This window comes from Triticum urartu, chromosome 4A (assembly GCF_056163025.1).
Source record: "Triticum urartu cultivar PI428250 chromosome 4A, HENAU_Tu73, whole genome shotgun sequence".
Taxonomy (NCBI): domain Eukaryota; kingdom Viridiplantae; phylum Streptophyta; class Magnoliopsida; order Poales; family Poaceae; genus Triticum; species Triticum urartu.
The window spans coordinates 145,426,300-145,440,157 of NC_141876.1; the positions used below are offsets into that span (position 1 = coordinate 145,426,300).

At 43.4% G+C, this 13,858-nt stretch overlaps 1 long non-coding RNA gene across 7 annotated transcripts; it reads left to right on the forward strand.

The window, feature by feature from the left end:
• Window positions 1-2,433: 2,433 nt before the first annotated feature.
• LOC125551174 (uncharacterized) lies at window positions 2,434-5,698 on the forward strand. 7 transcript variants are annotated; one of them, XR_007302228.2, is made up of 6 exons: window positions 2,441-3,149; window positions 3,261-3,411; window positions 4,135-4,290; window positions 4,414-4,668; window positions 5,273-5,337; window positions 5,414-5,698. It is a non-coding gene; the product is annotated as an uncharacterized LOC125551174 (long non-coding RNA). The 7 variants fall into 7 exon arrangements; XR_007302227.2 differs by lacking the exons at window positions 5,273-5,337; window positions 5,414-5,698 and having other exon boundaries at window positions 2,438-2,961; window positions 3,033-3,149; window positions 4,414-4,921; XR_007302224.2 differs by lacking the exons at window positions 5,273-5,337; window positions 5,414-5,698 and having other exon boundaries at window positions 2,440-2,961; window positions 3,050-3,149; window positions 4,414-4,921.
• Window positions 5,699-13,858: the final 8,160 nt, after the last annotated feature.

Here is a 13,858-nt window from a genome sequence, read left to right on the forward strand (position 1 = left end):
GCCTTGGTTAACTATTTGCTTTTATCAACTACATCACACACGATTTGATGAAGAAAACTGTGTGGCATTGGACTATCCATCACAAGCGCTTTTACTGCTAGAACCGTTTGCAAAGTTCCATGACAGATTTAGCACGTTTATTAGTTTATAATTAATAATTCCAGTATTACGCAAATTCACATTTAATATCGAACAGCTGTTTGCCAATTTCATATCAGGCACATAAATATATTTTAACATCACAGTACGATAGCTACCTGAAAACATCACAGTACAACATATCACTAGTACATCGAGCTCCTAAACAAATGGTTTAAAACCCCTTTCCGCAACGGCATCTAGAACGTCGCCAAGTGAGTGTGGGAGATAGGGGGGGGGGTCCTTCCCACGTGACCCAAAAACCATCGGGGATATGCCCTCCCGGCACACACGTTCGGCAAAATGAGGTCGTGTGCGACCGACGAGAGCTCAAATACGGAAATACGTACAATAGAGCTAAAAAAATACAATTATACGACGAAATTGTTTCCGGTCGCAAGTACATCCCACACAGTCAGTCGCCGCTAAACGTTTCCGTTCGTATGTACATCCCACATAGTTGCTCGAAGGAAAATGTTTCCGTTCGCAAGTACATCACACACAATTTTTCCCGTTAAACCGCTTGCGTTATTGAATATATCACACACGGTCCATGGAAGAAACTATGTGGAAAAAGCTGTCCATCACACACAGTTTTCATGTGGTAAACGTTTGCGCAAGGTGGCCTAACGCAAACAGTTTTCAAGAGAAAGTCGTGTGTGATTGTTCATTGATCCAACATGGTTTATTCCTAGAAACTGTGTGCGTTGCCTGAGGTCATCACCCACGGTATTTTTTTAACAACCGTTTGTAATAGCAAAACCCAATTAGCAGGCTAATTATCCGATTATTCATAATCCATTTATTAATCTAATTGACAGTTCATATTAAGCACACAATATATTTCATTTTCATAATTGAAATACATCAGAGTACAACATCATATAGCTTCAGCACTCAGCTACCCCATTACACAACTACACCAGGACCAAGTTTCACATGCAACATCTATAAACTTTCGAAATTAGCATCATAGACGGTACATAGACAGATGTATCTTATCTGGAAAACTACTGAAGCAGAAGGCGAATATTGATCCTTCATTGATGTTGAAGGTCTTTATAACTTTAGGCTAGTGCCCGTGGATGATTGATCGTCCATCCTTCGTCCTCTTCAGGAACACTTCAATATTGAACCGTGAGTGTTGTATGAATACCTTCCTCGCCTCCTGACCATGCAGGTGGTTTGAGAGGTAATCATCAGTGAACTGCTTTGGAAAGGCCTAAAAACAAGGATGTGCATAAATATCTTCTCTATATTGGAAATGGGGCAAAGGAATAAAAAAGGCAAGGTATAATAGTTAGTACCATCCTGTAGTGAACTGATGTCTTCTTCATTGTGCAGACAAAGATCTTGTTGTTTTTTATCGTTAATTTCTTTATCCCAACAATCTTTCCGAGTTTCTTGACTTGACTGATATTCATGGACAACTCATTTCCCCATATGCAAAAAGGGTCGAACAGTGGGTCAAAATCTCTGACAGCAGGACCTACATGTGCAAGACCAAATTGTTAAAAACCTAAATATTAGAATGGTTCCTGCAACTGCACAATAATGTGCTATTAGACAACAGACCATGCACTTGCTAACCTCGATTATAAACCTTATTGCTTCCCATTGTTTCCCTGCAACACATGTAAGGTAGTTAGTCATCAGGTTAAGTAAGGGTTCGCATGCTATCAGTAAAATATGTTGATGAAAAATAATCACATTACAGATTCATTAGATTAATTCAAGCCATAGGGAAAACCCATTTATCCAAACCAAGCATGATTAAGAACTAGGAAATATATCATTTGTATATGTTTCTCATGTATTAAGTGCAGCCAAATTTGATTTATTCCTCACATGCACAACAATACAAAATTCTACCCACGGTAATTGGACATCGCATTGCAGAATTAAACCAAGCAGTTAACTAAACACCACAACAAATGAACCAAACATTAAATGAACACCACATTGCACAATATAACATTGAACCAAGCAGTTAACTAAACACCACAACAAATGAACCAAACATTAACTGAGCACCACATTGCACAATATAACATACTCCTAATAGAAGATCAAACAGTTAACCGAACAGTTAACTACAACCAATTGTAGCAATTGTATTCTCTCTCTAATAATAAAGCACAGATTGATTCTCTGGGTTCACCATCACGGCGTTTTTACACAAAAGTCCCTGACTTTTTCTGAAATCAACCCGTAATCCTATTGTTAAGTCGACCTGACGGCATGGGGAACAGAAAAAAAAGAAAATGAAAAATCCCACCCGGACGACGGGACGAGCCACGACCTTGCCTCCCATCTCAACCTCCAGCGCCCCGCCCCGCCCCTCCGCTGCGTGCCGCCACCACCGGCTCGCGCTCCTTCGCCGCGCGCCGCCCTGGTCGCCGCCACCGGCCTTTCATCGCCTCAACGCCCGACGCCTGAATCTCGCAGGCTCGCCGCACACGTGCTCCCTTGCCAAGTTCGTCCAGGCGGCCGCCATACTCGTCGCCATTGCCGAATTCCCCTACGGCGCCAATCTCAAGAGCCCCGAAAACTTCTTTGACAACTTGATTCCGTGCATCTCGGCTCGATTACTTCAATGAGGAGGAAGATGACGACGTGGCGGAGCTCCTGGACACGGCCGCCTGACCCGGGGACGGCGGGGAGGTCTTCAGCGACGGTGGCCTCTGGTGCATGCGGAGGTCTATGTGGAGGCGGAAATTTAATTCGACCTCACCTTGGGCTGCCGTCCTCCCCAAGTTCCTGCTGCCGGCGGCCTCCCGAAGCTCCAGCCCACCTCCTCCCCGAGCCCCAAGCACGAACAAGGTACCGTGCTGCACACCTGAAAGTCACCCAGCTACTCCCTGTAAGCCAAATCCCCTTTTGAAATTGAGCAGTTGAGCAAATTAACTAGGAAACCTTGACACACGCTTGCGTCCAGTAGCTCGATCTGCTGATGCTAGGAGGGGATTACCATTAGAGCTGCAGCCGGTGCTGAGCACTCATAGTTTCAGGTTATTATTTCTTACTCAGAGTATTTAATTTTTTCGAGATGGATGTGGGTGATTCGATTGGAAAGAATTCTTTCAGTCTGTAACCCAGTTTATGCCTCAAATAACACGTAGATCTATTGATTGATTCTTGACATCAACGCACTGAATGGGCTCAGAAACGGAGAAGTGCCATGGTGTACTGTGGGTTTCAGCCTTTCTGGAGATGCATAGTTCAACAATATTCTGTATTATTGGAGCAAGCTTTTCATCCATAAATTCTAAGGTCACTTACCTTCTCTTTCTTTTCATCTGCAATTCTATGTAATGCGCGGCCCCTTTCTTCAAAGTTGTTTGCTAATGTATGAGCCCAACCTAAAATTAATTAGGCTAATGATGAGTGTTTTAGTTTCCTAGATGGTGATGCTTTTGTTATGGGAATGATGTGCTTTCTATTTTCATGTCTAGACTTGGTTTCATCTTTGTTCACAAGGTGAACTCCACTAAATCTTTAGATGTTTATACATTCAGTGCACACACATATATATCCCATCCGCTTTATGCTGCACCTCCATGAATGCAGAGCTCCCGTGGAAGCTTGGACAAAAGTAAGAAGTAAACCGCAGGCTTGAAATTGCAAGAAGCAACCTGCTTTGATTCAAATAATTTTGGCAGTCTGCCCATCTATTAGGAGAATTCTGTGCCAATTAATTTCTCCAGTATGCAGCCATGTTGTTTGATTAGTCAGAGTTTTCTTAGTCTCTTCAGACTCCAATACAGTTGTTTTTCGTGGCCCAAAAACTGTTGCAAAGTAGATATAAGTGGTGATGTAGCCTAGAACAGAAAAACTTATCTGAAAAATACCTTTTCCTTGAGAAATTGGAAATGTCACTTGGACTGGAAAAGCATAGCTAGATAATACTGATTAATTCCACCCTTGGCATGATCATATTCGTGTAGGCTGTCCTTTTGGTCTCCAAACATCAACAATCAATTTTTTCGTCTATAGATTATTGAGCATATGACGGGTATATGATGAAATACACGCGAGGCAGGAGTGCAGCGCCTGACGATGGCCGTGTGTTTCTCCGCATCTACATACAGGCTCCTGGATCAATCCGGCAAATACACAATACGTGCATGGGTCGATTGAGAGCTCCCGCATGTAAGTATAACAACCAGGTTCACAGTCAAGTTCGTCTATAACTACTTGAATTTTCTTTTCGGTTCCTCCTTATTGCATAAGAAGTTACTGATTAATTGTCTCTTATTCATTCAATCTCCTTAGCTTACATGCCAGATCACACTCCAACCAATACACGATGGAACATCCAGTGGAGAAGAAGGTGATCAGTTGGTTCATGCGGAGCAACTCTTCACGTTCAGTTCCTCAATACAGTTTCTACAGTGATCAGGGACCGTTGTGTCAGCGGATAGCGCGGGCCAGTGATTCTCCAGGGGCTGGCGATGCCTCTCACCTGTTCATCTCCATAGTCATGCCCAATCTTCTAGCTGTCGTTCACCAGGCTCTTCATCGACCTCGGTGCGACCCTATGAACCACCAGCATAGATAACCTATCTACTTCCTAGATAATCTTTTTATGTGCTATTAGTTAGCTTCTCTATAATATGCATGTATGTCTTCTTTAAGGTTCTTGTTTTGTTGAAATTTGGTCGTTCTAGGATAGGTTTGATCCTCTGTTAACCATTTAACTTAGACGAGCAAAGCTTATCTTACTTTTTTCAAAGAACAAAATTATTTTACTTAATTACTTGGTTGAATACCAACATGTGCAGATATGCTTTGAGCAGACTCATGTACGTGTGTTCCTGGTCTGCAGGTGAAAGCTTCAGAGTCATCTGCTGCTTCTAGGAAATATTGCTTTTTAGAAGTGTACCGCGTAATCTAAGCAAATACCAGTATCCATAACCTGGCATGTACAAGGCATCGGATCCAAATGAATATGTTATATGCTGACATATAGTAGTTTAGGATGTAATGGTTTGGCATAGGAGTTTCCCAGTTTTGGTTTTATGTTGTGTTAATGGGTTTTGCACAAACATAATGGCATAGCTCTGAATTTGGGTCCTCGGGATCAAAATATTACTGTTATAAACAATCTAATCATTTTCCTTTTCCAAGGAAGGTTCTTTGGTTATCATCAGTAGAAGCGGGGTTGGATTCGTTGACAGATGTTAAATGATGGTCAAGGTTTTTCTCTGTCAACGATGGTTGATTGATCTTGTGGTGGCAGTTCTATCGTGTTTCACATGGCTGCATCTTACAGGTTTTGCCGCCTCGCTCTGCACCCTTCAAGTTGTGGTTGTATGAAGGATGAACCTATGTCTCATTTTTTTGAGGGCGAACATATGTACCATTTCCTTGCTTTAATAGTTTAATTATTGGAAAAATTAGTATATGTTCAAATTATTCATCTCTGACACCAAGCAAAAACTTTTTTGAAATCCTTTGAAGACTACACGAAATAGCTTCAGAGTGGTCATCATAAACATGTACCTATTTGAAGATCTTATATTAAGTAGTCCTCGATATATTCAGTGGTGTGCTTGCAAAATCATCTGGTATGTCATGCTATGTTGCATCTACTTCCCATTATTTTCGGCTTATAAATTGTTAATACTTTGTGGATCCTAAAAATGGTACTATGCAGAGAAGCAGCAAACACTGTATATATTGCCGTTTGAGAAAAATATAACACCCCAATATTTAACTCTTTGTTTCTTTTTTACTTGTAAAGGAACTACCTCAGATAGATATATGATCCATCACCTTTAAAATAAGGTTAGTATGAAGTCGAGTAGGACAAAACATCGTCTTGGATTTGCACGGTAATCGATGTTTTCTCCCGTTGCAACGCATGGGCCCTTTTGCTAGTTGTTTCTCATGTATTTACTATAGCCAAATTCAATTTATTCCTGACATGGTATACAATAACAGAATGCACCCATAATTTTGTAAAGATAATTTTGATTTATTTATCATATGGAAGACAATACAAAATTGCAGCCTGAAGAATTGAACATAACATTTGCATAATTGAACCAAACAATTAACTGAAGACGACAACTAATTAACAAAACAGTTAATAAGTGAGCACCACACATCACGACATATAGAACATATACACTAGAGCAACATATTCCATGATAAAATTAGATATCACCATTCACTAGAATTTGCGAAGGAAAGGCGGGAGCAGCACACGCAATGGGTAAACCGAGTATGCATAACCGGCGTAGCTAGCAAATGGCAAGGTGGTCCTTCAAGATCTAGGGGTCGGCACGAATGGCAGCCATCGGGACCTCATCTGCACGTGCGGCCGTGATTTGCTTCTCCGCTGCCAAATGCTCCTTGAGGTCTTGGCTATACTGCGTGCACCATGGCTTAGGCCAGCGCTTATTTGGTGGAGGGGTCGGTGATTTGGGTGGAAGGTGTCGCGCTCGCGCCAGCGGTAGGGGCATGTGGGATGTGGAAGGAGGAGGAGGATAGGGGTCGGGTGTGGATTACCTGCCTGGATAAGCGAGGCCGAGGAGCGTGAAGGAGGGTCGCCGGCGAGGAGGCGGCAGCGCTGCAAGCAAGGAGTGAAGGTTTCAACTTGGAAAGGAAGGCGGAAAGAGTGGAAATGTGGATTTTGGTAAGGGGGAGGGGGCGGGGAGGTAGATATTTCCGCGGAAGCCGAAAATTTGGAATCGCTTCAGCCAAAAAACTGGCGCGCAAAGTGTCATCGGACATGGTCCCTTATTCAGAACTGGCGCGCTGTGGACTGTAGCCGACGCACCTTCTCTCGTAAGCCATGGGCGTACTATACACTAACGATGCTCCAAGATATCTTGTGCTGCATCTCACACGGTTGGTGATAATAAACTGTGTGCGATCTACTTGATTTATCGTCTTGATCATTTGAATTACGTAATGGGGTCACAGCTACAAAGGACGGTGTTTGAATTGTTAGAACTTATATCTGCAGTACATGTAACTATAGGTGTGTCTTCAAAAAAATTGGAATGATTCAGGGTTCGTTTGTACATTTTTATACATTAACTGGGTTTTCCAGGCATTTTATGCGCATAATTTAAATTTGAACTACATGCACATGCTCTAGTGCATATAAACTTATTGAAAAATTAAATATGTGTGCTTGGTTGCGTGCTTAGGTCCCATACAAGAAATGAGAATGAATTTCAAACACCCTGCCAGTGTCACTCAGCCGCTAACATTGACATGCCTAGTTTTTAAATTCTAGTAAATCCAAAACTCGTATGAAATTCATGAAACTTGGCATGCTATCATGTAGCAGCATCAACATGTCGTGGTACAAATTTTGTCCCATTTAGGGCAGGTTTGGGTATAAGCTTCTCACAAACCAGAGCTTCTCACAACAAGCGTGATGGTTTTGGTAGGGAACATGCCACCTTTGGGGATGAAACGATATCCGTTGCCTCTTATTGCTTTCAAAATTTTCGAGTGTCAACATAGAACAACAGGAGTGTTGTGCGAATTTTTGTGATTTTTCAGGGTTCGTTTGGACATTTTTATGCATTAACTGAGTTTTCAATGCATATATGTGCATAATTCAAATTTGAACTACATGCACATGCTTGTGGCACCCGGGCTCAGAGAAACCGGAATGCCTCGTATTCCAGCCCAGAGATCGATGAGAAGTCTTCTGGAATACGACACTGCTTAGTATAGAACAAACCAGCTTTCTATTATTACACGAATATGAATACAAGGTCTTCGATATTACAATGAATAACATCGGCATGACGACACTACACCATCCTCAGTTGCTCTATGCAAGCAGCAGAACAACTCGAAGCAGCGGAAAAACTTCTAGTAGCGGAACAATGACGACGGTGGTGAACTCCACTCCGCAGGGACTCTGGCTGGAACGCTTATCCTAGCTCGCACGAACGGAAACCACAACAAGAAATCAAGCAATCACGACATGACCTGCAAACTGGCATGACGCGCCAGGTCAGTACATTGAATGTACTTGCAAGCTCACAATAACCAAAAGCATTCAAGACAAACAACAACATGGCAATTACAGGTTAAGCATGATTTATCATGAGATCATCAGGATAACATGGCATGAACAACATGAACATGATACAGCTAGAACAATATGAGCACGGCATGAACATATAAATCTGACAATATGCAACATGATGACACTATATGCACCATTATTCTGCTCGGGTTACCTCGTAACCATAACATGCATCACTTACCAACCTCGGACATCACACGATCATCTCAGGATCAAATCAAGCTTGGTATGAACAATACCGTAGTAATGATTAAATGACCACAAGGAGCTTGATCTTTACCCACGATTCTCATACAACATCACGAATATCCAACAACTCAGTATCCTTGGTACATGGTGACCATTCACGGATCACAAACGGAACCACTCTTGGCTCAACGGGTTACCTCGTAACCAAACAGTGATCCTTCCAGCGATCACAACCATGACCAACACTTGGTCTCAAACGGTGATCTTTCCGGCGATCACAACCATGACCAACACTTGGTCTCAAACGGTGATCTTTCCGGCGATCACAACCAACTTATCTCCTCATCGAACCGTGGTTGTTATTAAGCACATTATTATTATTATTATTATTATTATTATTATTATTATTACTGTTGACTCACAGTGTGACTGACATGAACTGGGCCCTTATCCACGGGCATGGCTATTGATAGATTTAATATACACTATGCAGAGGTTAGTACACCGTACCCACACTACGGAACCCATGACCTCGCACTCCCATTCAGGTGGACCAACGGCGCTCCGACAAAACCGTCCTACTGCCATGACACTCTCCCGGCCACTCCAACTCACTCCCCACTGGGCTAGTCCTGGGTAGCCCCGTGTCTACCAAAGACACCAATGGCCACCGTCGTGGCAAAACATAAACGGTCCCACCCGGGGACAAGGATCCATAACAACAACGGGCACACAAGGCTTATGTCCGCCTACCTGATCAAGGTAGCGTGCGCCCATAACCTTCCCTCGTTGGAGGCACCGGCGAGAGGCTTGACAATAGACCCAGTTAGGACCTTCCCATAAAGGTAAGCGTGGTTGCACTAGTCAGCTCGATATGGTGGCACCATGACTCAGCCAACAATTGTTCAAGTTCAATTTAATCCGGTTAAACTTGAATGCAATATGCTGAGCCATGATAAAATAACATGATGCAATTTCAATGCATGAGCATGATATCAACATAAGCACGGGGTGCAACATAACTATCCACCATATCAACAATGAATAATCTCCAACTGAGCATGGCATAATGACGAGCATGAATATCACAAGTACACCACTACTCATAGCATAACATGACCACTAGCATCAACCATAAATACCATGCACGAACTCATCAATAACATTACCGAGTAAACACTTAACCCACTAACAGCAAAGGAACAATGCATATCAACAGTACTCGGTAACCGACGTTAGTCATGCACCGAAGAACATGACCAACCCAACATGTACTACTATCAAGCATAGCAATATGAAAATAATACTAACAAGTAGTTCATGATAACAAGGTGCAAGAAATCATAACATGATGGTAACCGCCGATCCATAAGCATAACCAAACTAACGACAGCAATAGAAAAACAATCATACAGTTATTAAAGATTCAAGTTGAAACCCAATGCTACTGCATGACTATCATGCAAATGGTGGTTGTGGCTTGCCTGGGGTGGAAGAAATCACCGGGGAGAAGTGCGAGAAGCTCGCGGAAAGATTTACCAGAAATAGTTCTCTCTCGGAGGGGCTATTTACGTGCAAGGGAAAAAAGTTCATTTCTAGAATATTAACACATGGTGAAAGTGATATCAACAGAACGGGCTCGACGAGACGAAGAAGTGGGCTTTGGAATCACCTCATTTGAAGTTGTGGTTGAAAAGTTATAAAGTGTTTTCTGCCAGGGACCTTTCTGTAATGAAAATATTTTCAAACAGGGCCTGGACAGAAAAACAGAAAACACAATTAGAGAAATACAATTTCATTGAACTGAAAACGTATTCTGGGCTGAAGAAGAAACATAATGCACTTTCTGGAGGAAAACGTATTCGCCAGAATACGCTTTCACTTATCCACCTCAGCAGCTCGGGTCAACGCGGGGACTTACAGGCGGGGCCCGCCACTTATCCACGTGCTCCGGACCGAGTCAATGCCTAAGAGACTGACATGCAGGGCCCAGGGCTCCACTGGACAGCTGACAGGGCGGCGTCTTCCTTCTCCATCGACGCCCGACAGAGCAGAGGGAGGGGAGCAGCGCCGGCGGCCGTCCCGACGCCACCGGCCATCTCCGTTGACCCTCCGGCCACCGGAGTGACCAGGAAGAAGAGCCGCATCCGCCCGGATGGTTCTTTCCCGTCAAGAAGCAGCAGAGGGAGCAGGGCTCCGGCTCCAGAGATGGACGACGGTGACGGTGAAGATGGAATCGGGGCTACGGTGGACGGCAAGGAGAGGCAGGGTTTGGGAGGGGTTCGCCGAGGTTGAGGAACTCTTCTGGAGGTGGAAAGGAGGAGGGATGGGCTCGGCCTCTAGGGAATTTAGGCAGATGGCCGCGGCGGCCATGGTGGCCAACATAGGCGAGGAGAGCTCCTGGAGCTCGTGGGAGAGGTCGGGGAGGAGTAGTGGAGTGAGGCGAAGAGCTTGGCGCGGTCAGGAGGCCTCGGGGCTGCTTAAATAGCCGAGGGGAGGAGGAAGCCGTGCTGGCGTTGCCGCGGACGCGTGGCCGGCGCCGCGGACGTGGGACGCGTGTGCACGCGCATGATCTCAGAGGCAGGCGACGAGGGAGGATCAGTGGGGGCTCTGACGGGGCAGAGGAGGCCAAGGGACGCAGGGGAGAAGCGGCCGAGGTGAGCTCGGAGTCAAACGGAGCACTGTGCCCCCGTGGGCGTTCGACGGTGAGCGTCCGTGAGCGTCGGTGAGGAAACAGACGGAGGGGGAGAGGGGTCCAGGGGAACGGCGACGACGAGAGGAAGACAATGGACACGGTCACGCGCGCGAAGGCGACGAGATGAGGAGGTGTCGCAGCACAAACAACCAGTGGACGCGGCCACTGCACACAAAGCGTGTGCACAGGCTTGCCATCATCGCAGTCACCGCGTGCACTGGCATGTAGTGGGGGAAATGAGCTTGAACATGTTGTCTAGTGGTAAGTCCTTCCAGGGGAGGTTACAACTGAGGTGGTAGTTCGGTGAAAAAGGCTCTGGTTAATTGGTAATCACCCTTTGAAGTTTAGTGCAGTCAACTTGGATGAACACTGGTGATCAACAGGAAGGTGATTGGGAGCAATGGAGTTGTCTGCGAGGTTTAGGGTAAGAAGGACTTTCATCCTGGTAACTTTGAGAAGGTTAAGACCAAGATTTAAGGTAGTTGCTTTACAAGCACATAAACTGGTCCAGAAATGAGATTTGGATGATGCACTCACATAGTGAGTCTAATTGAGCTCATATTTGGCAAGTCATTATGATTTGGTCATAGTAAGAAGCTGTAAAAATTCAATACCAATTGGATTCACCAAAATGATACTTCCTTCATAGCTATCTTCACTGACCAGAATCTTGCAAAAATTATAGAGGATTATTGGATTGATTAATTGGTCCCAAATTTTGTGGAGAGAGGTTTTATGGTCATGAGAATGCTCTGGAAAATTTTCAGGCAAAATGAAGAAATATAAAATGTACTTGCTTCACAATCTGAAAATATTGGCAAAAGCAAAGATTTGATTCCTGTGCTCACATAGATGATTGGATGGGGCTGCAATTTAGAGTATTCTCCACATATGAGCACATGAAGTAGTGTGAAAAATGTCAACTCATTTGGATAAACCTAGCTAGCACTTCCTTCACAAAGGCTTCCCTTAGACAAGAACTTTTGGAAAATCACTGAGGAAGTTTGGCTAGGCAAATAAAGTTTAATTTTGGCACAGGTCAATTATTCGGACAGGAAAATATGTCCAAGAAGTTTGGGGTCAAATGGGCAAAGATAAATAGCACTTGCTTCACAATGTGCCATTTAGGACAGAATAGGAAATGAATTTATTGAGCATGATGAGAAATATGACCAATGAAATATTTTTCCATATTTGAGGAAGATATGAACCAAAAAATTTATAAGAATTATTTGGGGATTTTTGGATGGGCAGAAATATAGGTTGCTTCACAACCTAGGGCAGATAGGGTTATTCCTTTAATAGGAAAAGGAATTTTCTTAAGAAAAAGAAATTAGGGTTTGGTCATGGAGTGAAGTGACATGATCTTGGCAAGGTTTTTGGGAATGATGAGCCACTTGGGAGAGGAAATGAAGATGATTTCCCAGGTGACAAGGCCACAGAACCACTTCAAAAAGAAAAACAAAGCAAAAAACCAATAATTCAAAAAGAAAAAGAAAAGGGCCAAAAACCAGGTTGTTACAATGCTCTAGCGCATATAAATTGGTTGAAAAATCAAATTTGCGTCCTTGTGTGCATGCTTAGGTCCCATGCAAGAAATGGGAATGAATTTGAAACACCGGGGCACCGTTGATTGCCGGCAAAACATTGAGATGCCTGGTTTTTAAATTCTAGTAAATCCAAAACTCGTGTGAAATTCATGAAACTTGGCATGCTATCATGTAGCGGCATCAACATGCCGTGGTACAAATTTTGTCCCATATGGGGCAGGTTTGGGTACATGCTTCTCACAAACTGGAGCTTTTGACAACAAGCATGATGGTTTTCGGTAGGGAACGTCCCACCTTTGGGGACGAAACGATATCCATTGCCTCTTATTGCTTCCAAATTTTTTCTCGTGTCAACATAGAACAACATGAGTGTTGTGTGAATTTTTGTGATTTTTCAAGATTCGTTTGGACATTTTTATGCATTAACTGAGTTTTCAATGCATTTTATGTGCATAATTCAAATTTGAACTGCATGCACATGCTCCAGTGCATATAAATTGGTTGAAAAATCAAACCCATGCCCTTGGGTGCATGCTTAGGTCCCATGCAAGAAATGGGAATGAATTTCAAACACCGGGGCACCGTTGATTGCCGGCAAAACATTGAGATGCATGGTTTTTAAATTCTAGTAAATCCAAAACTCGTCTAAAATTCATGAAACTTGGCGTGCTATCATGGAGCGGCATCAACATGCCGTGGTACAAATTTTGTCCCATTTGGGACAGGTTTGGGTATATGCTTCTCACAAACCGGAGCTTCTCACAACAAGCATGATGGTTTTCGGTAGGGAACGTCCCACCTTTGGGGATGAAACGATATCCATTGCCTCTTATTTCTTTCAAATTTTTTTCTCGTGTCAACATAGAAAAACAGGAGTGTTGTGCGAATTTTTGTGATTTTTCGGGGTTCGTTTGGACATTTTTATGCATTAGCTGAGTTTTCAATGCATGTTATGTGCATAATTCAAATTTGAACTACGTGCACATGCTCCAGTGCATATAAATTGGTTGAAAAATCAAATCTGTGTCCCTGGGTGCATGCTTAGGTCCCATGTAAGAAATGGGAATGAATTTCAAACACCGGGGCACCGTTGATTGCCGACAAAACATTGAGATGCTTGGTTTTTAAATTCTAGTAAATCCAAAGCTTGTCTGAAATTCATGAAACTTGGCATGCTATCATGGAGCGGCATCAACATGTCGTGGTACAAATTTTGTTCCATTT